Raw genomic sequence first — 25,159 nt, forward strand, 5'->3', positions numbered from 1 at the left:
GTCAGGGAGGAGACCAAGAACCCGATGATCACTCTGACAGAGGTCTAGAGTTCCTCTGTGGAAATTGGAGAACCTTCCAGAAGGACAACCATCTCTGCAGCACTCCACCAATCAGGCCTTTATGGTAGAGTGGCCAGATGGAAGACACATGACAGCCCGCTTGGAGTTGACAGCCCGCTTGGAGCCAAAAGGCACCTAAAGACTCTCAGACTATGAGAAACAAGATTCTCTGGTCTGATGAAACCAAGATTGAACTCTTTGGGGGAAACCTGGCACCATCCCTACGGTGTGCTTAGGGTCGCACAACGACCCTAAGCACACAGCCAAGACAACGCAGGAGTGGCTTCGGGACAAGTCTCTGAATGTCCTTGAGTGGCCCAGCCAGAGCATGGACTTGAACCCGATCGAATATCTCTGGAGAGACCTGAAAATAGCTGTGCAGCAACACTCCCCATCCAACCTGACAGAGCTTGAGAGGATCTGCAGAGAGGAATGGGAGAAACTCCTCAAATACAGGTGTGCCAAGCTTGTAGCGTCATACCCAAGAAGACCCGAGGCTGTAATCGCTGCTAAAAGCGCTTCAACAAAGTACCTGAGTTAAAGGTCTATATAACATTTTATTTTAAATGTTTTGTTCAGTGTAGTTTCAGGTTTCATGTTTTATTAGTCGCATGTACAGGATACATACACACCCTTTAAACCCCCTATGCTCCTTTGAGACCCCTCTTTCAAAGATGGTGAGAACTCTTAATGGGTAGCCAAAATAATGGGCAACTGGGTATTTTAATACATGACCCTAAATATGTTGGGATGTTTTAATTGCTTAATGAACTCAGGAACCACACCTGTGTGGAAGCACCTGCTTTCAATATACTTTGTATCCCTCATTTACTCAAGTGTTTCCTTTATTTTGGCGGTTACCTGTATAGTGAAAATAAAATATTGGATATCGGTATCGGCCCAGAATTTCCTAATCAGTGCATCCTTATAGTTCTGACCTCTTGGCTGTTTAAGGTGATGGACTGATAATAGCAGATTCCCGGTCAGGCTACCTTCCAAATTCCGAACTGGGATGGTACTAACTATAACAAAAAACTGGTCTGTCACAACCAGGTAACAGACCAGGTAAAGACATACATTTTCTGGTTGCTAAAATGACGTTAAGAGAAGTAACTACAACCAGTGTACAACCTGACAATGAATTCATTGTAACCAGTTTTGCCCATTGGGTACTAGTCAAGCTAGGCCATTATATTGTTCTTCTTCTAGGAAACTGTGTTCTTTCCTTATTTAAAATGTGTTCCCTTTTTAAAAGAACATTGCTTTTTGATGGCCTGCACTTCTTTGCCCTAGAAAAAAGCCCTTTCTTTTCATGCTCCATGAACTTCCACATGTTCTGGATTAGGGATGGGCTAGCAATCCACCTGTGGAAGGTCATAAAGTCAGCTGTACGTGCCTGGCATACAATCTGATTCTGTATTCACTAAATTTCATTTAAAGAAATAGTCACATACAGTACCAGTCAAAAGTTTTAGAACACCTACTCATTCAAGGGTTTTTCTTTACTGTTACTATTTTCTACATTGTAGAATAATAGTGAAGACATCAAAACTATGAAATAACACGTGGAATCATGTAGTAGCCCAAAAAGTATTAAACAAATCAAAATATATTTTTGATTTTAGATTCTTCAAAGTATCCACCCTTTGCCTTGATGACAGCTTTGCACACTCTTGGCATTCTCTCAACTAGCTTCACCTGAAATGCTTTTCCAACAGTCTTGAAGGAGTTCCCACATATGCTGAGCACTTGTTGGCTGCTTTTCCTTCACTCTGCGGTCTGACTCATCCCAAACCATCTCAATTGGGTTGAGGTCGGGTGATTTTGGAGGCCAGGTCATCTGATGCAGCACTCCATCACTCTCCTTCTTGGTCAAATAGCCCTTACACAGCCTGGAGGTGTGTTGGGTCATTGTCTTGGATTGAAAAACAAATTATAGTCCCACTAAGCACAAACCAGATGGGATGGCGTATCGCTGCAGAATGCTGTGGTAGCCATGCTGGTTAAGTGTGCCTTGAATTCTAAATAAATCACAGACAGTGTCAACAGCAAAGCACCCCCACACCATCACACCTCCTCCTCCATGCTTCATGGTGGGAACCACACATGCGGAGGTCATCCGTTCACCTACTCTGCGTCTCAGAAAGACACAGCGGTTGGAACCAAAAATCTCAAATTTGGACTCCAGACCAAAGGACAGATTTCCACTGGTCTAATGTTGATTGCTCGTGTTTCTTGGCCCAAGCAAGTCTCTTCTTCTTATTGGTGTCCTTTAGTAGTGGTTTCTTTGCAGCAATTCGACCATGAAGGCCTGATTCACGCAGTCTCCTCTGAACAGTTGATGTTGAGATGTGTCTGTTACTTGAACTCTGTGAAGCATTTATTTGGGCTGCAATTTCTGAGGCTGGTAACTCTAATGAACTTATCCTCTGCAGCAGAGGTAACTCTGGGTCTTCCATTCCTGTGGCAGTCCTCATGAGAGCCAGTTTCATCATAGCGCTTGATGGTTTTTGCGACTGCACTTGAAGAAACTTTCAAAGTTCTTGAAATGTTCCGTATTGACTGACCTTTATGTCTTAAAGTAATGATGGACTGTTGTTTCTCTTTGCTTATTTGAGCTGTTCTTGCCATAATACGGACTTGGTCTTTTACCAAATAGGGCTATCTTCTGTATACCACCCCTTCCTTGTCACAACACAACTGATTGGCTCAAACGCATTAAGAAGGAAAGCAATTCCACAAATTAACTTTTAACAAGGCACACCTGTTAATTTAAATGCATTCCAGGTGACTACCTCATGAAGCTGGTTGAGAGAATGCCAAGAGTGTGCAAAGCTGTCATTAAGGCAAAGGGTGGCTACTTTGAAGAATCTCAAATACAAAATATATTATTTTGTTTAACACTTTTTTGGTTACGACATGATTCCATGTGTGTTATTTCATAGTTTTGATGTCTTCACTATTATTCTACCACGTAGAAAATAGTAAAAATAAAGAAAAACCCTTGAATGAGTAGGTGTGTCCAAACTTTTGACTGGTACTGTAGGTGCCTACATGTAACACAGGACAAGGCTGTGCGTTTCTTGCTCATGAAGGAATTGTTTCACACTCAAACACAACAAACCCAGCACAGGGCCAAGTAAGGCGCATTCCATGGAGAAGATGTAGGTATAGTTGGCTCCCAATCAAGTAATCACAGCTATCAGCAGGAGTATGATCATGCTGGATGGTTACAGCCCAGCGATTCAGGCTGACCCACGTTTCTTAGAAGTACTTTAGGCTAGCACACAGTACAAGACTGCGAGTTCCTGTTGGGTAGAGTTTGGGTACGTGTAATGGATATTGTTCTCTACATTGAGGCCAACATAATAAAATTCCTAAGGGTGTTTGTTGTCTCCAAAAATAATTCTGAACAGCTCTGCAGATAAGCAAAAGTACTAAACCCATGCTGACAGACATGTTATTCAACCCATGGCTTTCAACATTTGCCTTAGCTGCAGATATTATCAATGTAAAGTATCATATTTTACAACATTTACAGTATAATCTCATTACATTTACTGAAGCATTCAAATGGAAAGGAATGCATTTAATAATAATAATAATAATATGCCATTTAGCAGACGCTTTTATCCAAAGCGACTTACAGTCATGCGTGCATACATTTTTTGTGTATGGGTGGTCCCGGGGATCGAACCCACTACCTTGGCGTTACAAGCGCCGTGCTCTACCAGCTGAGCTACAGAGGACCACATTTGCAATCCAGCAGTCTTTCCCAGCAAACATTCTATAAATTAACAAATCAAATTTATTCAGCATATTTTTTGATACTTTGAAACATTTATATGAAGTGTCTAAAATAAAAAAATAATGAATTTATTATGTTAAGATAGTCGTTAAGCTTAAGATATACATTTCTCATAACCTTATTTGAAGACCTGCTTATAAACTGCTTATAAACCATTATTAAATAGTTTAACTATTAGTGAAATATTTGTAAAATATAATATAATTTATTACAATATATTTATTAACTTTTATTAACTTTAGTAAATACATAAACCATTTATTATGAAGCTAATGCCTAGGAATGCTAGTCTCTGATGTTGCATTTCACGTTCAGCCAATCAGGTTGCAGCAGTCTGTTGTTTACCCCTGGCTGAACAGGGCGCAACATCAGGAAGTAGCATTAGCCACTATAGCATGGTGGTGGAAAATGGTGTTTCATAAAGAAAGTATGCATATTTTCCCAGTGTTATTCCACCTTCTTGCCATTAAATCTATTTAAGGAGGAAATAGACTCCTATGCAGCCTGAATGGAGAATGTTTTAGGTACGATGGTCCATGGTGGAGACGAGCGTTTTGCCGGCTGCATACAATGCGTTTGGACGGTAAGATGAAACCATCAAACCCAGATCAATATAGCCATCTGCCGGCCTTTGGGCTAAATTATCAGCAGATCTTCAAATAAAGTATATCCAGGGTTTGTTTTAACTAGCTCTATACTTCCATTGAAAAGGTAACAACACTACAAAACATTGGACATGATCTTTAGCGCCTCTTGTTCTGTGTCAGGAACGTCAGAAAGGTGGGGGGAAAAGGCTTGTCCATGGATGCAGGCTTGGCTGGTCTCCTCCAGCTGCTGTTGCATCTGCGAAAGTGTGTCCTCCACATCCTCTTTGGCAAGGGTCACAGGCAGCTGACGGGCCAGTCGAGCAGCTTCTCCCTTTACGTGGGACACACCGTCATGCATTATAGCCAACATAATCACTATACTTGGCTTTCACCCAGAGATGGAGTCTTGATCTAGTGGTCTTGATCTCGACACTAGGTCTTGGTCAGTGGAGAACGACTGCCCCCTCTCATTGAAGCCACCGAAGTTCAAGGCCGACCGCAGCACTGCAGGCATTGTTAGCAGAAAACAGGATCCCCCATTATAGTGAATGGAAAAACAGCAATCTTAGTGGCCAATCGTCGTGTACATAAAAAAGGTTTAGAAGACAATCATGGTACCAATAATTGCTTTTAATACACCAGATGTATGTCCTTGAACCGATTATTTTATAATCGCACACAGAAGAAGTTAAGGATAATTTAGTTGATAATGGCAGCCTGCAGTACCCCGGTCGGCCTTCAACTTGAGTTACTCAATGAGAGGGGGCTGCACTGAGCTAGCCGGCAACGTCACTTCCTGGAGTAGCTCAAACTGAGCATGTTATGTCTCCATGTGACGCCATTTTAACTGACTTAATTTGGCTTCAATGCGCTATTGAGTCTTCACATAGGAATGAATGGTGTCACGTGATCGATGGCTTTGTCCATTCATATATACAGTCATTGGTCCTGATCTCGACTCATGGTATCGGAAAGGACCATCGTTTTTGTAGTCTCTAAACTCATGTGGTTGAAATACACCACTGAGTATCGTGACAGGGCACCTTGCTTTCTGGCCAACTCAGTGGCCTTGTGGTTAGTGTCTGCCCTGAGAATGGAAGGTTGGGGGTTCGACCCCAGGTCGAGTCATTAAGGAGATGGATTGGGGGTAAGGCCCTGCGATAGACTAGCATCCTGTCCAGGGTGTGTGTACTTATACATCAAGCTGCCTCATGATACATAAACAGGGGATAGGCTCCTGCCATTCTGGCTTGGACATGGCTACTCTTACTTGCTTTTTAAACATAGAATCTGGGTGGCTAATGTTTAGAGATATAATTAATTACTTCTCAGACTCTCTGGGTCTTATTTTATCACAATTAATTGGTCAATGTCTCATCATGGCATCAATACACAGGATCTTGGTCTGGGTCTCAAGGGGTTTGGGTCTGGAGAGTTCCGGTCTTGACTATCTCTACTTTCATCACATGATAACAAAGGGCTTTCAAGCCCTTCACATAAATTGAACCGGCATACATTTACCCACAGGAAAGTACAGTACAGTGCCTTCGGAAAGTATTCAGACCCCTTGACTTTTTCCAAAATAATTTACATTACAGCCTTATTCTAAAATGAATTCAATATTTTATTGTTCTCAGCAATCTACACACAATATCCCATAATGAAAAAGTGAAAACAGGTTTTTAGAAATGTTTGCATATTTATTAAATATACAAAACAGAAATACCTTATTTACATAGGTATTCAGACCCTTTGCTATGAAACTTGAAATTGAGCTCAGGTGCATCCTGTTTCCATTGATCATCCTTGAGATGTTTTTACAACTTGATTGGAGTCCACCTGTAGTAAATTAAATTGATTGGACATGATTTGGAAAGGCACACACCTGTCTATATAAGGTCCCACAGATGACAGTGCATGTCAGAGCAAAAACCAAGCCATGAGGTCGAAGGAATTGTCCGTAGAGCTCCGAGACAGGATTGTGTCGAGGCACAGATCTGGGGAAGGTTGCCAAGATATTTCTGCAGCATTGAAGGTCCCCAAGAACACAGTGGCCTCCATCATTCTTAAATGGAAGAAGTTTGGAACCACCAAGACTCTTCCTAGAGCTGGCCGCCCGTCCAAACTCAGTAATCAGGGGAAAAGGGCCTTGGTCAGGGAGGTGACCAAGAACCCAATGGTCACTCTGACAGAGCTCTAGAGTTCCTCTATGGAGATGGGAGAACCTTCCAGAAGGACAACCATCTCTCCAGCACTCCACCAATCAGGCCTTTATGGTAGAGTGGCCAGGCGGAAGCCACTCCTCAGTAAAAGGCACATGACAGCCCGCTTGGAGTTTGCCAAAAGGCACCTAAAGACTCTCAGACCATGAGAAATAAGATTCTCTGGTCTGATGAAACCAAGATTGAACTCTTTTGCTTGAATACCAAGCGTCACGTCTGGAGGAAACCTGGCACCATCCCTACGGTGAAGCATGGTGGTGGCAGCGTCATGCTGTGAGGATGTTATTCAGCGGCAGGGACTGGGAGACTAGTCAGGATCAAGGCAAAGATGAACGGAGCAAAGTACAGAGAGATCCTTGATGAAAACCTCAGCGCTCAGGACCTCAGACTGGGTCGAAGGTCCACCGTCCAACAGGACAACGACCCTAAGCACACAGCCAAGACAACGCATGAGTGGCTTCGGGACATGTCTCTGAATGTCCTTGAGTGGCCCAGCCAGAGTCCGGACTTGAACCTGATCGGTCATCTCTGGAGAGACCTGAAAATAGCTGTGCAGCAACGCTCCCCATCCAACCTGACAGAGCTTGAGAGGATCTGCAGAGAAGAATGGGAGAAACTCACCAAATGGGTGTGCCAAGCTTGTAGCGTCATACCCAAGAAGACTCAAGGATGTATTCGCTACTAAAGGTGCTTCAACAAAGTACTGAGTAAAGGGTCTGAATACTTATGTAAATGTGATATCAGGTTGTTTTTTTATACACGTGCAAAAAATTATAAAAACCTGCTTTTGCTTTGTTATTAAGGGGTATTTTTTGTAGATTGATGAGAAGAAGAAAAAACGATTTAATCAATTTTAGAATAAGGCTGTATCGTAAACAAAATGTGGAAAAAGTGAAGGGGTCTGAATACTTCTAGAATGCACTGTAACATCAAAGATCCACCACCATATTTTACAGTATGAGGTTATTGTCTACTTATGCATCTCATTTAGACAAAAACACCACTGGTGTGTGTGGTCAAAGAGCTCTATTTTCATACCATCTGACCATAGCACCGGTTCCAATCCAACTGCCAATGCTGTTTAGCGAACTCCAGGCTACATTTGTTGGATGACATGAAAGTAGAGTTCTTTGGCCCTTTTTTCATTTTGTGCACCTGTCCCCTGAAAGGTCTGTGCACTGCATGATTTTAAGTGTTAATCACTCAACAATGAGGAAAAACATGGCCAAAGGAAAGCAAATGTAATAGGGGTCGCACTGGCAAGAGATCAAATTTGGGTCAACAAGCAACAACCCACCACTCAGCAATTTTGTAAGATGGAACATAGAACTTGTGCTTAGAGACCTGTGAGACCACATCCACTATGGTCATTATAAAACCAGTATTCATATTTTCATATGGCCAAACATGCAAGCAATATTACATTACTGTTTCCAGAATATATCTATCTGATATAGCTACCGTTGGCACTTTACACCCTGGCTACCTCAACTAACATTCACACCCACCTGCTGTGATTGGCAGAAATTCTTCCCTCTCTAAAGGGCAGCCATTCTGTTCACCTGCACACTGTGGTACAAACCCACTGTGAGGGCACAGTGCCTGGCAAAATGCCAACATCAACTGAGGTGACCCATACAACACAAGCAGGATTTGGATTTGGAGATTTTTCAATCGCAAGGAGAAATAAGGTCACACCAACTGAGGACAAGGGGAGGGGAGTAGTTTGAGCTTTCGCAGCCATTCATGGTATTTGAGACTATTCTATACTGACACAAAACACCATTTTACAAATATACACATTATAGTGCAGATAAAATGTGCAGACGTCATATGAAAAACACTAAAACCAGTGCTTTATTTGAGTCGGAATCTGCCGGAACCAGATCTGGCACCTCTCAGATTTGACCTCTCGCGGCATGATTTACACTGAACAAAAATATAAAGGCAACATGTAAAGTGTTGGTGCCATGTTTCATAAGCTGAAATAAAAGATCCCAGAAATTTTCCATACGCACAAAAAGCATATTTATCTCAAATTTTGTGAACAAATTTGTTTACATCCCTGTTAGTGAGCATTTCTCCTTTGCCAAGATAATCCATCCACCTAACAGGTGTAGCATATCAAGACGCTGACTAAAGCCCTAGTGAAGAGGTCCCTAGGTAATCACGTCACGTAGCCTCGGCTAGCTAGCCGTTGCCCTTGTCTACTGTTAATTCTGAATTTGAAAGGTGGGATAGCCTCCTTTAAAAAAATGAATATGAAAATGCAATCTAGTTTGATGACCTTTTTCAAATCCAAAAATCCACAGAAAGATGATGAAACATCTAACCTGAAACAAGCCAGAGAACTGCCAGATCCAGAGGAGAGGAGCGAGAGTGAAACTGCTCCTGATGGAGATGCCTTAGCTAACAGCGCTTCTAATGCTGCCAGTTCAGCATCACCACGGCATCTCCACTTGCTATTAGGCCTGCTAGCAAGTCAGACTCGGTAGGCCTACTAGCGAGTCAGACTCGGTAGGCCTACTAGCGAGTCAGACTTGGCGGGAGCGGGGAGGAGGACAGTGCATCCACCAACGAAGTCCCCGGACCCGGTGCAATTTGGACAGAGGCTCAGTTCAAGAACAAGCAAAACTATAACCCCTGGCTTGTCATGCAAAATTCGAGGCTGGGCTGTACAACATGCAAAAAGGTAGGGAGCTTGGGTCAGGAAAAGACTAGAGGGATGAAACTTTTGTAATGTCGGAATGTATAGTAACCTCCGACATTACAAAAAAACAAAGAGCCCTCAGAAAGAAAGTTGAACATGCCCAAACTAAGGCCCATTTAGCGGTAGCAAGCATTGTACAAGGCTAAAGAGGACACTTTAAAGGGCAATCCCCCTTCTTTTCAACCTCATATACATTAACTCCAGCACCATAGCAGGGTCTACATATGTGAAAACGGCGCGTTTCAATGATTTGTGGTTAAAAAGGTCCTAAAAAAATGCTTCTCTGTGACATCACAGGGTAGGTTTAAAAGTAAAACTGTGATTTTCAAAACCTGCATTGAGTTTCTAGCCAGAGGGAGGGTATTGTCTTGCTCCCCACGTCACTGAGAATCTCATAGTCTTTGAAAATCACTGTTTTTAAAATGTTTAAACTTTTGATGATATCGTCAGGTATAACTTTTTAACTTAATATTTTTTCTACAAAACGTAGAAATCCGCCACTTTTCACATGTGTAGACACTGGCATTGAGCTGGAGATAATTAAAATGAGGTTGAAAAGTGGTTGAGTTGCCCTTTAACAGAAGTCATACTTAACACTCAAAATAAAACAAATCTCACTACAGCAAGAGTTTGATGAACAGCTTACAAAGGAGGCTAAAAGTCACAGTCACATGGCTTTAAGCAAGAAATCAACTGTCAGGAGTTAAATGGACTTGACGTGGGGAGAATTCTCCATTCCAATAATGCTTGCTCCAACATACAGCAACATACACTACTGGTCAAAAGTTATAGAACACCTACTCATTTAAGGGTTTTTCTTTATTTTTAATATTTTCTACATTGTAGAATAATAGTGAAGACATCAAAACTATGAAATAACACATATGGAATCATGTAGTAACCAAAAAAGTGTTAAACAAATCAAAATATATTTTATATTTGAGATTCTTCAAATAGCCATCCTTTGCCTTGATGACAGCTTTGCACACTCTTGGCATCCTCTCAACCAGCTTCATGAGGTAGTCACCTGGAATGCATTTCAATTAACAGGTGTGCCTTCTTAAAAGTTAATTTGTAGAATTTGTCCTTCTTAATGCGTTTGAGCCAATCAGTTGTGTTGTAACAAGGTAGGGGTGGTATACAGAAGATAGCCCTATTTGGTAAAAGACCAAGTCCATATTATGTCAAGAACAGCTCAAATAAGCAAAGAGAAACGACATTCCATCATTACTTTAAGACATGAAGGTCAGTCAATACGGAACATTTCAAGAACTTTGAACGTTTCTTCAAGTGCAGTCGCAAAAACCATCAAGCGCTATGATGAAACTGGCTCTCATGAGGACCACCACAGGAATGGAAGACCCAGAGTTACCTCTGCTGCAGAGGATAAGTTCATTAGAGTTACCAGCCTCAGAAATTGCAGTCCAAGTAAATGCTTCACAGAGTTCAAGTCACAGACACATCAACATCAACTGTTCAGAGGAGACTGTGTGAATCAGGCCTTCATGGTCGAATTGCTACAAAGAAACCACTAATAAAGGACACCAATAAGAAGGAGAGACCTGCTTGGGCCAAGAAACACGAGCAATGGACATTAGACCGGTGGAAATGTATCATTTGGTCTGGAGTCCAAATTGGAGATTTTTGGTTCCAACCGCCATGTCTTTGTGAGATGCGGTGTGGGTGAACGGATGATCTCTGCATGTGTAGTTCCCACCGTAAAGCATGGAGGAGGAGGTGTTATGGTGTGGGGGTCCTTTGCTGGTGACACTGTTTATGATTTATTTAGAATTCAAGGCACACTTAACCAGCATGGCTACCACAGCATTCTGCAGCGATACGCCATCCCATCTGGTTTGGGCTTAGTGGGACTATCATTTGTTTATCAACAGGACAATGACCCAACACAACTCTTGTGGTCCTCTGTAGCTCAGCTGGTAGAGCACGGCGCTTGTAACGCCAAGGTAGTGGGTTCGTTCCCCGGGACCACCCATACACAAAAATGTATGCACGCATGACTGTAAGTCGCTTTGGATAAAAGCGTCTGCTAAATGGCATATTATTATTATTATTATTATTATTATTAAGGGCTATTTGACCAAGAAGTTGAGTGATGGAGTGCTGCATCAGATGACCTGGCCTCCACAATCACCCGAACTCAACCAAATTGAGATGGTTTGGGATGAGTCGGACAGCAGAGTGAAGGAAAAGCAGTCAACAAGTGCTCACCATATGTGGGAACTCCTTCAAGACTGTTGGAAAAGCATTCCAGGTGAAGCTGGTTGAGAGATTGCAAAGTTGTCATCAAGGCAAAGGGTGGCTATTTGAAGAATCTTTTGACCGGTAGTGTATTTAATCCGAAATGAAGCGAAAACTATTTGCAAGAATAGTACAGTGCGTTCCCAAAATCAGCTTAATGCTGGATGAGGCTACTAGTTTGAATAAAAATAGTGCCTTGATTGTATATATTAGACTTCAACTGGCAGATATGGACATACCTGAAGAAAAAAAATGTTGATCTTGTGGAACTGGATGATTTATCTGCAGAGGGATTTGTCTGTAATCTGTTATCTGCATTAGAGGGTGTGAAGTTGACTGAGAACTTTCGATCCAAAACGCTCATTGGAATAATGTGTGATGGTGTGCCTGTCATGCTGGGACGCAAGAGCAGAGTAGCAACCAGGCTCCAGGCTCTCTTCCCTAATATGACTGTTTGACACTGCTCGGCACACAGGATTGAGCTTGCTGTAGGCAATGTGGTAAAAGAGATGGGAGCAATAAATCACTTTAAAATACTAATGGACAAACTATATGCACTTTATAGCGTATCTAACAAAAACCAAATGGAGCTTAGGGAGTGCACAGAGAGTTTAAACATTCAGCTGTGCAACTTGGCAGGATTTTGGACACTAGCAGCTGAGGATGCCTCCCGCGACAGTGTGACCTGTCAGAGCTATAGTGGCCTTGCTATGCGCATATCCTTGCATGTGTTTGTTAACAATCTAGGCCTTATGTGTAATGTACTTCAAGAACTGAGTTGTCACTCGAGCTGCAAAAGAGAGACTGCACAATTATAAATGCACACAGGGCTGTCTTCAGAGAAGCAAGGATGTTCAGTGCAATGGCACAGCAGCCAGGCTGACACACACAACTCAACCAGAGAGGGATTCAGGAGAACCCTTTCCAAGGCGTCAAACTGAACGGTGGAAAGACCCAGCAGAAGAGTCCTTGATCAGAGGGAGTTTTTTGAGAGCTTGGCGAGGAACTTGGATGCTAGAATATTCTCAGTGGATGACACAGGCCAGTTAATCGAGGAGCTGAAGGTACTTTGTACAGGGAAACAGAGATATAATCTCTCTGCCAACGGTTTGGCATTGACAGTCCAAGCACTGTCATGCGAGCCTACAGACAGTCCAGGGACACCAAAGGTAAAGGAGAAATCCAGATGGACTGAAAGAGCTGTTTGTGACAGTTAGCACCATCCCCATCTCCAGGGCAGAATGCGAGTGGGGATTTTTTCTAATTAACCTGATTTGCACCTCAACCCACGCCTCACTGCACACCACAATATCAGGACTACTTTTTCTGAACCTTGTTGGCCTACCACTGACCAAATTCAACCCAGTCCCCTATGTGAGGTCATGGATTGCTAATGACACAGATGTGGCACAGACACCAGGCGCAAAACACGAAATAGGGAGAACACACACGAGTGAATGGCTGTCTTGTGGAAGGTTTTGGAAAACTAAGGTAGGCACATATTTGTTGTTTTTGACAAACTTGTTCTGTACTGTGAAGTTCATTTGAATATGCGCTTCATATCATCACATAGGCAGGCGGCAGGCCTATATATTCTGATATGTGTATTCTGCTGTACTCTACATTGATGTATTTTATTAGAAATTATAAACTGGGTGGTTCGAACCCTGAATGCTAATTGGCTGACAGCCGCGGTATATCAGACCGTATACCACGGGCATGAAAAAACATTTATTTTTACTGCTCATTACGTTGGTAACTAGTTTTTAATAGCAATAAGGCACCTCAGGGGTTTGTGGTATATGGCCAATATACCACGGCTAAGGACTGTATCCAGGCACTCCGCGTTGCGTTGTGCTTAAGAACAGCCCTTAGCCGTGGTCTATTGGCCATATACCACACCCCCTAGGGCCTTATTGCTTAATTATATGAAGTTTGGGCATGTAAAGCCCAGAGCTGAGTATGTGGGCATATGCGTATGGCGAGGGTTCTGCAGTGACGTCTAACCTGCTTGGAATTAATCAGCACCTTGGAGAGCGCTGTCCATTTCAGCACCATTGTACTGAGTGTACAAATCATTACATTGACTGACCAGGTGAATCCAGGTAAAAGCTAGGATCCCTTATTGATGTAACTTGTTAAATCCACTTCAATCAGTGTAAATGAAGGGGAGACAGGTTAAAGAAGGATTTTTAAGTCTTCAGAAAATTGAGACATGGATTGTGTATGTGTGCCATTCAGAGGGTGAATGGGCAAGACAAAATATTTAAGTGCCTTCGAACGGGGTATGGTAGTAGGTGCAAGGCACACCGGTTTGTGTCAAGAACTGCAACGCTGCTGGGTTTTTCACACTTAACAGTTTCCCGTGTGTATCAAGAATGGTCCAACACCCAAAGGCCAATCAGCCAACTTGACACAACTGTGGAAAGCATTGGCGTCAACATGGGCCAGCATCCCTGTGGAATGCTTTCGACACCTTGTAGAGTCTATGCCCCGACGAATTGAGGCTGTTTTGAGGGCAAAAGTCGGGGGAAACTCAATATTAGGAAGGTGTCCTTAATGTTTTGTACACTCAGTGTGTAGTAGGCTACCTGGCTGTTTAATCTATCTGCTGCGCTGTGACGTTGTTTGGCACTTTCTTTCTCATATGTTCCGGTATTCTGTTGCTATATGATATTCGGCCCTGCAAGCCCCACAGCTGAGTATGGGCATACAGTGCTATGAAAAAGTATTTGCCCCCTTTCTAATTTTCGCTACTTTTGCATATTTGTGATACTGAATGTTATCAGATCTTCAACCTAATATTAGATAAAGGGAACATAAATGAACAAATAACACAACAATTACATATTTATTTCATAAACAATGATATGCAACACCCAATTCCCCTGTGTGAAAAAGTAATTGCCCCCTTACACTCAATAACTGGTTGTGCCACCTTTAGCTGCAATGACTCCGACCAAATGCTTCCTGTAGTTGTTGATCAGTCTCTCATGTCGCTGTGGAGGAATTTTGGCCCACTCTTCCAGGGGAATTGGGTGTTGCATAACTTTGTTTATGAAATAAATGAAATAAATATGTAATTGTTGTGTTATTTGTTCACTTATGTTCCCTTTATCTAATATTAGGTTTTGGTTGAAGATCTGATAACATTCAGTATCACAAATATGCAAAAGTAGAGAAAATTAGAAAGGGGGCAAATACTTTTTCATAGCACTGTATGTACAGTGGGGGAAAAAAGTATTTAGTCAGCCACCAATTGTGCAAGTTCTCCCACTTAAAAAGATGAGAGAGGCCTGTAATTTTCATCATAGGTACACGTCAACTATGACAGACAAATTGAGAGAAAAAAAATCCAGAAAATCACATTGTAGGATATTTAATGAATTTATTTGCAAATTATGGTGGAAAATAAGTATTTGGTCAATAACAAAAGTTTCTCAATACTTTGTTATATACCCTTTGTTGGCAATGACACAGGTCAAACGTTTTCTGTAAGTCTTCACAAGGTTTTCACACACTGTTGCTGGTATTTTGGCCCATTCCTCCATGCAGATCTCCTTTAGAGCAGTGATGTTTTGGGGCTGTCGCTGGGCAACACAGACTTTCAACTCCCTCCAAAGATTTTCTATGGGGTTGAGATCTGGAGACTGGCTAGGCCACTCCAGGACCTTGAAATGCTTCCTACGAAGCCACTCCTTCGTTGCCCGGGCGGTGTGTTTGGGATCATTGTCATGCTGAAAGACCCAGCCACGTTTCATCTTCAATGCCCTTGCTGATGGAAGGAGGTTTTCACTCAAAATCTCACGATACATGGCCCCATTCATTCTTTCCTTTACACGGATCAGTAGTCCTGGTCCCTTTGCAGAAAAACAGCCCCAAAGCATGATGTTTCCACCCCCATGCTTCACAGTAGGTATGGTGTTCTTTGGATGCAACTCAGCATTCTTTGTCCTCCAAACACGACGAGTTGAGTTTTTACCAAAAAGTTCTATTTTGGTTTCATCTGACCATATGACATTCTCCCAATCCTCTTCTGGATCATCCAAATGCACTCTAGCAAACTTCAGATGGGCCTGGACATGTACTGGCTTAAGCAGGGGGACACGTCAGGCACTGCAGGATTTGAGTCCCTGGTGGCGTAGTGTGTTACTGATGGTAGGCTTTGTTACTTTGGTCCCAGCTCTCTGCAGGTCATTCACTAGGTCCCCCTGTGTGGTTCTGGGATTTTTGCTCACCGTTCTTGTGATCATTTTGACCCCACGGGGTGAGATCTTGCGTGGAGCCCCAGATCGAAGGAGATTATCAGTGGTCTTGTATGTCTTCCATTTCCTAATAATTGCTCCCACAGTTGATTTCTTCAAACCAAGCTGCTTACCTATTGCAGATTCAGTCTTCCCAGCCTGGTGCAGGTCTACAATTTTGTTTCTGGTGTCCTTTGACAGCTCTTTGGTCTTGGCCATAGTGGAGTTTAGAGTGTGACTGTTTGAGGCTGTGGACAGGTGTATTTTATACTGATAACAAGTTCAAACAGGTGCCATTAATACAGGTAACGAGTGGAGGACAGAGGAGCCTCTTAAAGAAGAAGTTACAGGTCTGTGAGAGCCAGAAATCTTGCTTGTTTGTAGGTGACCAAATACTTATTTTCCACCATAATTAGCAAATAAATTCATTAAAAATCCTACAATGTGATTTTCTGGAGAGAAAAAATCTCAATTTGTCTGTCATAGTTGACGTGTACCTATGATGAAAATTACAGGCCTCTCTAATCTTTTTAAGTGGGAGAACTTGCACAATTGGTGGCTGACTAAATACTTTTTCCCCCCACTGTATATGGCAAGTTTCTGCAGTGACATCTACACTGAACAAAAATATAAACGCAAAACGCAACAATTTTAAAGATTTTCCTGAGTTACAGTTCATATAAGGAAATCAGTCAATTGAAATAAATTCATTAGGCCCTAATCTATGGATTTCACATGACTGGGAATAGATATATGCATCTGTTGATCACAGTTACCTTAAAAAAAAGTAGGGGCGTGGATCAGAAAATCAGTCAGTATCTGGTGTTGACCACCATTTGCCTCATGCAGCAGGACACATCTCCTTAGCATAGAGTTTATCAGGCTGTTTATTGTGGCCTGTGGAATGTTGTCCCATTCCTCTTCAAATGGCGAAGTTCGAAGTTGCTAGATATTGGTGGGAACTGGAACACGCTGTCGTACACGTCGATGCAGAGCATCCCAAACATGCTCAATGTGTGACATGTCTGGTGAGTGTGCAGGCCATGGAAGAACTGGGACATTTTCAGCTTCCAGGAATTGTTTACAGATCCTTGCGACATGGGGCTGTGCATTATCATGCTGAAACATGAGGTGATGGCCGCAGATGAAAGGCACGACAATGGGCCTCAGGATTTCGTCACTGTATCTCTGTGCATTCAAATTGCCATTGATAAAATGTTCGTTGTCCGTAGCTTATGCCTGCCGATACCATAATCCCACCACCACCATGGGGCACTCTGTTTACAACGTTGACATCAGCAAACATCTCGCCCACACAACGACATACATGCTGTCTGCCATTTGCCCGGTACAGTCGAAACTGGGATTCATCCATGAAGTGCACACTTCTCCAGTGTGCCAGTGGCCATCGAAGGTGAGCATTTGCCCACTGTAGTCGGTTACGACGCCAAACTGCAGTCAGGTCAAGACCCTGGTGAGGACAACGAGCACGCAGATGAGCTTCCCTGAGACGGTTTCTGGCATTTTGTACAGAAATTCTTCGGTTGTGCAAACCCACAGTTTCATCAGCTGTCCGGGTGGCTGGTCTCAGACGATTCCACGTCTGAAGAAGCCGGATGTGGAGGTGCTAGGTTGGCGTGGTTACACGTGGATTGCAGTTGTGAGGCCGATTGGACGTACTGCCAAATTCTCTAAAACGACGTTGGAGGCGGCTTATGTTAGAGAAATGAACATTCAATTCTCTGGCATCAGCTCTGGTAGACATTCCTGCAGTCAGCATGCCAATTGTACGCTCCCTCAAAACTTGAGACATCTGTGGCATTATGTTGTGTTACATTTTAGAGTGGCCTTTTATTGTCCCCAGCACAAGGTACACCTGTGTAATGTTTATTCTGTTTAATCAGCTTCTTGATATGCCACATCTGTCAGGTGGATAGATTATCTTGGCAAAGGACAAATGCTCACTAACAGGGATGTAAACAAATTTGTGCAAAACATTTGAGAGAAATAAGCTTTTTGTGCCTATGGAACATTTCTGGGCTCTTTTATTTCAGCTCATGAAACATGGGACCAACACTTTACATGTTGCGTTGAAATTTTTGTTCATTATAAAAGGCTTTGAATAAAAGGAGCCGCTGCATGGTCAATCCTACATCTGCATTGGCCGTGCAGCATTTACGGCGATACAGCCTCTGCAGAAGTCAGGGCATTCATACTTCATGCGCTTCGCGGAGCAGTTGTGAAGGAAGTTGTCAAGGAAGTGAGTTTGTGTTTACATAGGACCTCCTGCCCCCACCTATCGTCAATCAATCATGTCAATACGAAGCTATATGGAGCCCTCTGCATTGTTACACAATTTGGGAGGCGCACGGCGATGCAGTACAGATCTCAATTTGGAATCTGCATGCCTCTGGAGGCTCCGCAATTGCGTCACACCCTCCATACGGAGCCTCCGACCACAATAACGGATCAAGTATAAATTGGCTTTTAATCAGCACCGGAGAGCGCTGTCCATTTCAGCACCAATATATAGTAGGCTACCTGGCTGTTTGATCTATCTGCTGCTATATTGTGTTTGAAACCTCGCGATCAATTTTGTTCCGACACCTCCCGATTTACAAATAAAGCACTGATAAAAGCATACAGGTAAACACATATTGACCAAAAAGAGAAACATTGGAAAGCTATCAAAAAGCAAATACAAATAGTACATCTGTGGTCTTTGAACTTTAAATGGAATTTTCCCCCTCCATAATTGATGGCAAGGGATTACAACTACGACTCACAATAATGGGTTGGATTTATTTAACGCTTTCCACCAGGAGAATTTGGTCCCAAGTCAGCACCTAAACAAGATTCTTGTGAGAATACAGAAATCCCACTTCATACGAAGTCATGTGGAACCTTCATTAACTCTAACATGGTGGAAGCATTTTGGGGGGGGAAACTTTATATTTTCTGTCTCATCTACTGCTAATCCAATACTGACACAGCAACTCTGTCAGAAATAATTGACTATAATCTTGTTACTCCAGCTCTTATGTTTGACATTCCTAAATTATTTGTGAACTATGACATTAATGATCCAATGGGCCAACCTTTGTTAAATCGAATTGGACAATCCTTGAGACCTTTAAACAGCTTGAATCAAACAATAATAAAAGGCCTATTTTCTCTCAGAAGGAAAGGGTGGGCTGTAAACTGTAGCATCTTATTTACCAGCTAGTTGGATGAAAGTACTATACCAGGAGAATGAGCGAGAAAGGGAGCGAGAAACATTCTAGTGCTTAAATCCTTTTTAACAAGCCAATGAACTTTCACTGCATGTTCAACTGCAACACCAGGACCAGGGAAATGCTGACATTTTTCTTTCCTCTTAAGCAATTTATCCTCGCAATGATGTCATCATAAGTGTTAATAAGGGGCTCTGCTAAAAATGTCAGCTTGTGCAAAGAAAAGTCATGTTTCTTCAAGCTAATCATTTTATTGTCTGGAAACCCTGAAAGGTTCAGACTCAGTTTGTTTTGCAAAACGAATGATTTGCATCCGATCTAGTCTATCGCTTAAGCCAGGTAACATGGAGAGGGTCGATCTCCTCACCAAACAGCCAAGCAACAGGTGTCCCTCAGGGCTCAGTGCTGGGTCCGCTAATGTTGTGAAGGTTTTACATTTGTATTTTTCAACTCAAGATTAAATTTGTCAATTTACCTACCACAATGAAAAATCTATTAATTTAATATTCTACCCTACCTGGAGTGAGTCGGATTTGAAACCCATTGGCCAAAAGCCTGGGATCAGAGAAGGCGGCCACTCCACTCAGCTCAGGACTTCCCTTCTCCATGTTCCAGAGAGCCTGAGTATACTCAGCTAGGATACTAGAGAAATACAAGTACATATTAATCAAGGACACCAAATCTGTACCGGGTACCAAATGGGACATTGGGGTACTTGTTTCAATGAATCTCACAGGAATGATCACGAAATTATAAAATTACCATTCTACACAGTTGTATTTATAAGTACAGTGGGGGAAAAAAGTATTTAGTCAGCCACCAATTGTGCAAGTTCTCCCACTTAAAAAGATGAGAGAGGCCTGTAATTTTCATCATAGGTACATGCATACATTTTTCATACTGATTGACCAGATTATAGAATGCGCCATGAAATCGCTCTGAACTTATGAGCTGAGAACAAGATCGTGTCAATGTTCCCCTTTTTAAAGTTAGGTGAGAATTTGGAGTGATATGTTACCCATCTGTTAACTGTATAGGGTTTTGCAGGATCGCTGCGGGAAGTATATTATTCTGCAGAAGTCTACTAAACAGCAAGGCCTCCTCCACCCGAAACGGATTTAACAACATGAGCTTTCTACCAAATAAAACGACCCAGACACTTTGAGAGGCCAAGCCGTTTACAAGCCTGAGGCCCCGAGGTCTTGGACCACTCTGGGACGAGAGGCGATGAAGCCCCTGCCTGAGGGCAACCACACTGAACGGTAGGGGTTGTGAGGGCTTGGGCCCGGGGCTTCTCTTCTTCTGGAGTTGGGAGGAGAGGAGCTGGTCCAGGACCGGCTGGTTAGAAGGCAGGACCTTGTGTTTCTGGCCCTGGGGCCGACTCAGCGGGGATTCCAGACTGAGACCCCTCTCTGGCTCTCTCACACCTCAACCTGAGGCCAGCTTGGTCTCGAGGTCTTAGCGTTCCAGGTGTTTCTTTGCCTTATCTTCATACCTGCAAGGACCAGAAACCCTTTAGCCAATTAAGAAATTGTGTATTATCATCTCCTGAAAGAAAAGAAAAACAAGTACTCACTGAAATATTCTTTAAGTTTTAATGTCTTATTGTTTTGCAGCAGAGGTCAAAACAAATGTTTCCGAGGCAGCCTTCGTCAGCGTTTGGAGAACAATAGACATCCACCCATATTTATAGCTGACGTCACATTGTCGTACTGCTTCTTTTTCACAATCATTATTTACATACATTATTTACATACATTTTCTACTTCAAAATAAAAAAATAAACAAAGAAAAGCGCACATTGCTCACAGGAAGCAACCTAGCAGGAGTTCTTCATTAAGGCCTATAGGGCTCTCTGTTTTGTAAGACATGGATATAATATGCCTCTCTCTGTATTACCTCCTCTCTTCTGTGGCAGTACAACCTCTAAGCCCTGGAACCTCAGTTGGCACACGTCTGACCGCATTAAAGAGTCTGGCTACAGGGGACTCCTCATCACCAGTTCTGATGTTGCGCTTGTACTCTGTAATACGAACTTTCAATTCACTCTTAGACTTTCCAACATAATAATAGCCACATGGGCACTTCACAGTAAATGGACCACAAATGTTGTTTTCATTCCCATATGAGGGTGAAGAAAGAAATCACCCTTGATCATTGCATTACAGTTCACACAATTATGACATAGCAGTTCACAAAATTATGACATCGAAAATTGCCTGAGGGGAGGGAAGACAGAAAATGCTGAAGGGGTACATATTAATCTGCTCTTACCAGGCTGTCCTTTAGGTTTCCAGCATGTTTAAAAGCGAATCGAGGGATATTCTGAAAAGCCCGTCCCACAGAGGGGTCCGTAGACAGAACATGCCACTGCTTTTTAATGGAAGATTTAACGGCCAGAGACATAGGGGAATAAGTACTAGGGCTGTCCCCAACTAAAAAAAACATTGGTCGAGCGAAAGTTTGTTTATTCGACTAATCGATCGGTCGAAATGTTTAAACGTGTATTTTTCCATATATGTGTTTTAATAAAATCAACTATATATGCATTGAGCCTGTCTGATGCTTTAAGCTCACTGTTAGATGAATTAAGACACTAATTACTCAAGAGGGAGCCAGAGATCAAGATAAATGAGAATTTAAAAAAACTTAACCTGTCCCGAACATCCTCCTCCCACTCCTACTAGCTTTCACAGAATCTGCCGTTACTCTCCTGAAGTTGCCGGTAATAGGCTACACGAGGAGTCGGCAAACTTTCTCATGTGGAATGCCAATTTATCTTACAATTTATACCGATCTGGCGTGCCAGTTATGGTTTTCATATGGAACAGTTTCATTTCATTTATAATAACGTCTTTGTATCTCAAAATCATTGTCATGTGGTTAATCTAAATTCTATCCAAATCAAAATTCTATCCAAATCTAAAAAGTAACTTGTATTGCCATTGCCAACTACTGTATGTAAACATAGCCTATAAAGCCAACAAATAAAAACATTGCAACCTGCAGGCAGAAAATATCCTGATAAAAATAAATATTCTATAAATCACATTGTCTACTCATTGCCTGTCTGCAACGAACTTGAAAAATTGTATGAACTATTAACTTGGGTCCGGCCCGAAGCTCCTTGCAACATTGTATAAAATATTCTGGGTCCCATGTTTCCTGCACCAGTGAGCTCCGGACAGACAGAGCTGTAGGCTATTTGCGCAAGGGATATAAAAGTAACCAGGTAGGCCTATTTTATGACGTTTCCACTGGATCAGATCATGACATTTTTCCCTTTCACACTGAGTGGTTATCGAAAGGGAGAGCTGGAAATACTTTTCAAATACATTGAGGAATTATTGTCATTCTCAATGGATGTAAAAACAGACTTTGTTTGCTTGCTGTTTGAGGTGAAGAAAACATTACTTTGAGAAGCTCCACAGCTCATTAGTGGTGGTGCGTTAAGCCAATCAGAAATACTATCTGATACTCAAATGGGCACATTTATATGCCTACATTTGCCTGCAGGCCAGGTAACTGAAAGGCCTATTTCTATGAGTAATCAGGTGCACGTCCTTACTCAACATTGACAGGAGCGCTCCAAACAAAAGACAATTACTAAATTGACAAAACTAGTAAATGGAATGAAATAAACCACAACTGGTTTCTCACAAGTGTAGCATAGGTTGTGCGCGCTGCAAACAATGTGTCCACTCCGACAATAAGAACGGTAAAAGACTGGAATAATATTATATTGAATGCATTAATAAACATTACCGTAACCAGTGGCGGCTCCTGAAAAAATTCTCAGGAGGGGCAATTTTTCTGATGATTTAGGTGACCTACACACATTTAAAAAAAGATATGTCCAGCAACAACATGAAGACAGGGGCAGCATATAAGTCAATACCAGAAGCATTTATTGACTGATCTCAAAAGTGTTGGCTTACCAGGGTTGGTGGAGCCCTCAGTTTCATCTTTGCCTCGCAAAGCTAACTCAAACACTCCGCAAAACTTCACACACTGGATTAGCCGGCTGAGGATGTGGCGGTTCTTGCTAATGTCGTAGTAAATATATTTGTTATAGTGAATATGGAATATGATATGTTGAGTAAAATGTTGTGCTAAGATCTATTTAGGTCAGGAGCTGGTTATAAGTTCTGTTCCTATCCAATAACAATGGACAAAAGGGTCCTATCTTGTCAGCCTTGTCAGCAGGTGGCCAAGGACAACACCCACGCCATAGGCCTCTCAGTTCTTCCAACTCACGAGTTCTTGCTCTGAGGACACACACACACACAAACACACACACACACACATCATCACTGTTAAACACACACACACACACACACATCATCACTGTTAAACACACACACACACACACACACACACACACACAAAAATCCCCTCTCTTAGGCTGAACATTTGAAGACAGAGAACCCGACTCAGAGCCAATGCAACAGTGACAGTAGCCTGCAGGGGACCTCGCCCAACTCATCAGGACCAATCAGAAGATCAGAACTACTAGATTGAACCTACTTCATTTATTGCATAAAATGTCTGCACACAATGTTTCGGGGCTCTCTTCAGAATAATAATAATAATAATAATAATAATATGCCATTTAGCAGACGCTTTTATCCAAAGCGACTTACAGTCATGCGTGCATACATTTTTGTGTATGGGTGGTCCCGGGGATCGAACCCACTACCTTGGCGTTACAAGCACCATGCTCTACCAGCTGAGCTACAGAAAGTGGATACTCATGGATGCGCATTGCAATTGTAAAATGTCAACACAATTGGAGACACCACGTCATTTTTGGAGACATGTTATTGACAGTAAACTATTGTAGATGCGACTGCTAACTAAATAAAACATTTTAGCTGGCTAGCTAATCATCTTAGCTAAATGTGGGGCAAACAATTCAGTTATTTACCGTTAATTTGAGGGATTGGGGTGAAAGAAATCGAGTTACATAGTGATACTTTACGATATACTGTATTGACAATATCGCAATATTTTAGCGCTAGTTGGCTGTACCTGCACCAAAACACCATTATTGTTCCTTCATAGCTTGTTCTCAATCTTTTCACATTGGGAGCAAATTTGTTTTCAGCACTTTTATTTCCATGACTGATCAAAACTCGTTCTCATGGCTTTCTGATCCCTCTGCAACAGACATATGGTGCGCAATAAAATCACAGTATCGAATCGCAATACGTATAGAATCATGAGACTCGCAATGCTGATGCATATATCTTATCGTGAGGTTCCTGGCAATTCCCAGCCCAAGTTCATTTGCCACAACAAATCTCTTCGCTAGCAAACGCGATGTCTTCTCCAAAACGGCAATGTGTCTCCAGCAATGTTTACTTTTTTGACGTTCTATGGCATCTCCACTTTCCAAGCATATATGACCACATGTAATATTTTGGTAAGTGATGCAAATAGTGAACTATGTAGGGCCAGGATGTAAAATATATGTAGCTGCAGCAATTTCTCTTATCTGATATGGTAAGTAATGGGGCTTAATTTATAGCTCCCTAAGAGTTTGACGAACGGGTCCGTGAACGCGATTCCAGATATATTTACCTCTGAATAAACTGCCTTTATTACACCATATCCACATCCAGTAAACTTGTGATTATCAACACTAACCTCATCGTTGTGGCGGCGGACAGCTAGCCTGTATCCCTCGTCATCCAGTTGAGTGAGTGGCAATGTCTTTTTCGTTCGTACCAATTTTTGGAAAATCCTCGGGTGTAGGACTTTCCGCCTTTAGTAGAAACCTGTTGAATTATTAAATTTGGTCTGGGAGGTCCTAATTGTTTCGTTGCCAATTTATCTTCATTTGTTCGCGAATCGCCGACAAAAAGGAACTTCTTTCAAACAATCCACTCTTTTCTCAGTTACGTTCATGGTTACGTAACGATGATGAAGCGCGTAAGTGCAAGCCCACAGACACCCATTGAGATTGTATTGAAGGCTCTGAAATTTGAAAAAATAGATTTTACATGGGAGTCTATTACAGACTTCTGGGCGATT

The 25,159-nt window shown here is 42.2% G+C and overlaps 1 pseudogene; it reads right to left on the reverse strand.

The window, feature by feature from the left end:
* Nucleotides 1-4,588: 4,588 nt before the first annotated feature.
* LOC121536101 overlaps nt 4,589-25,159 on the reverse strand; it is a 46,086-nt pseudogene continuing 25,515 nt past the window's right edge.

The sequence above is a fragment of the Coregonus clupeaformis genome, chromosome 23, assembly GCF_020615455.1.
Source record: "Coregonus clupeaformis isolate EN_2021a chromosome 23, ASM2061545v1, whole genome shotgun sequence".
NCBI classification, from domain to species: Eukaryota; Metazoa; Chordata; class Actinopteri; order Salmoniformes; family Salmonidae; genus Coregonus; species Coregonus clupeaformis.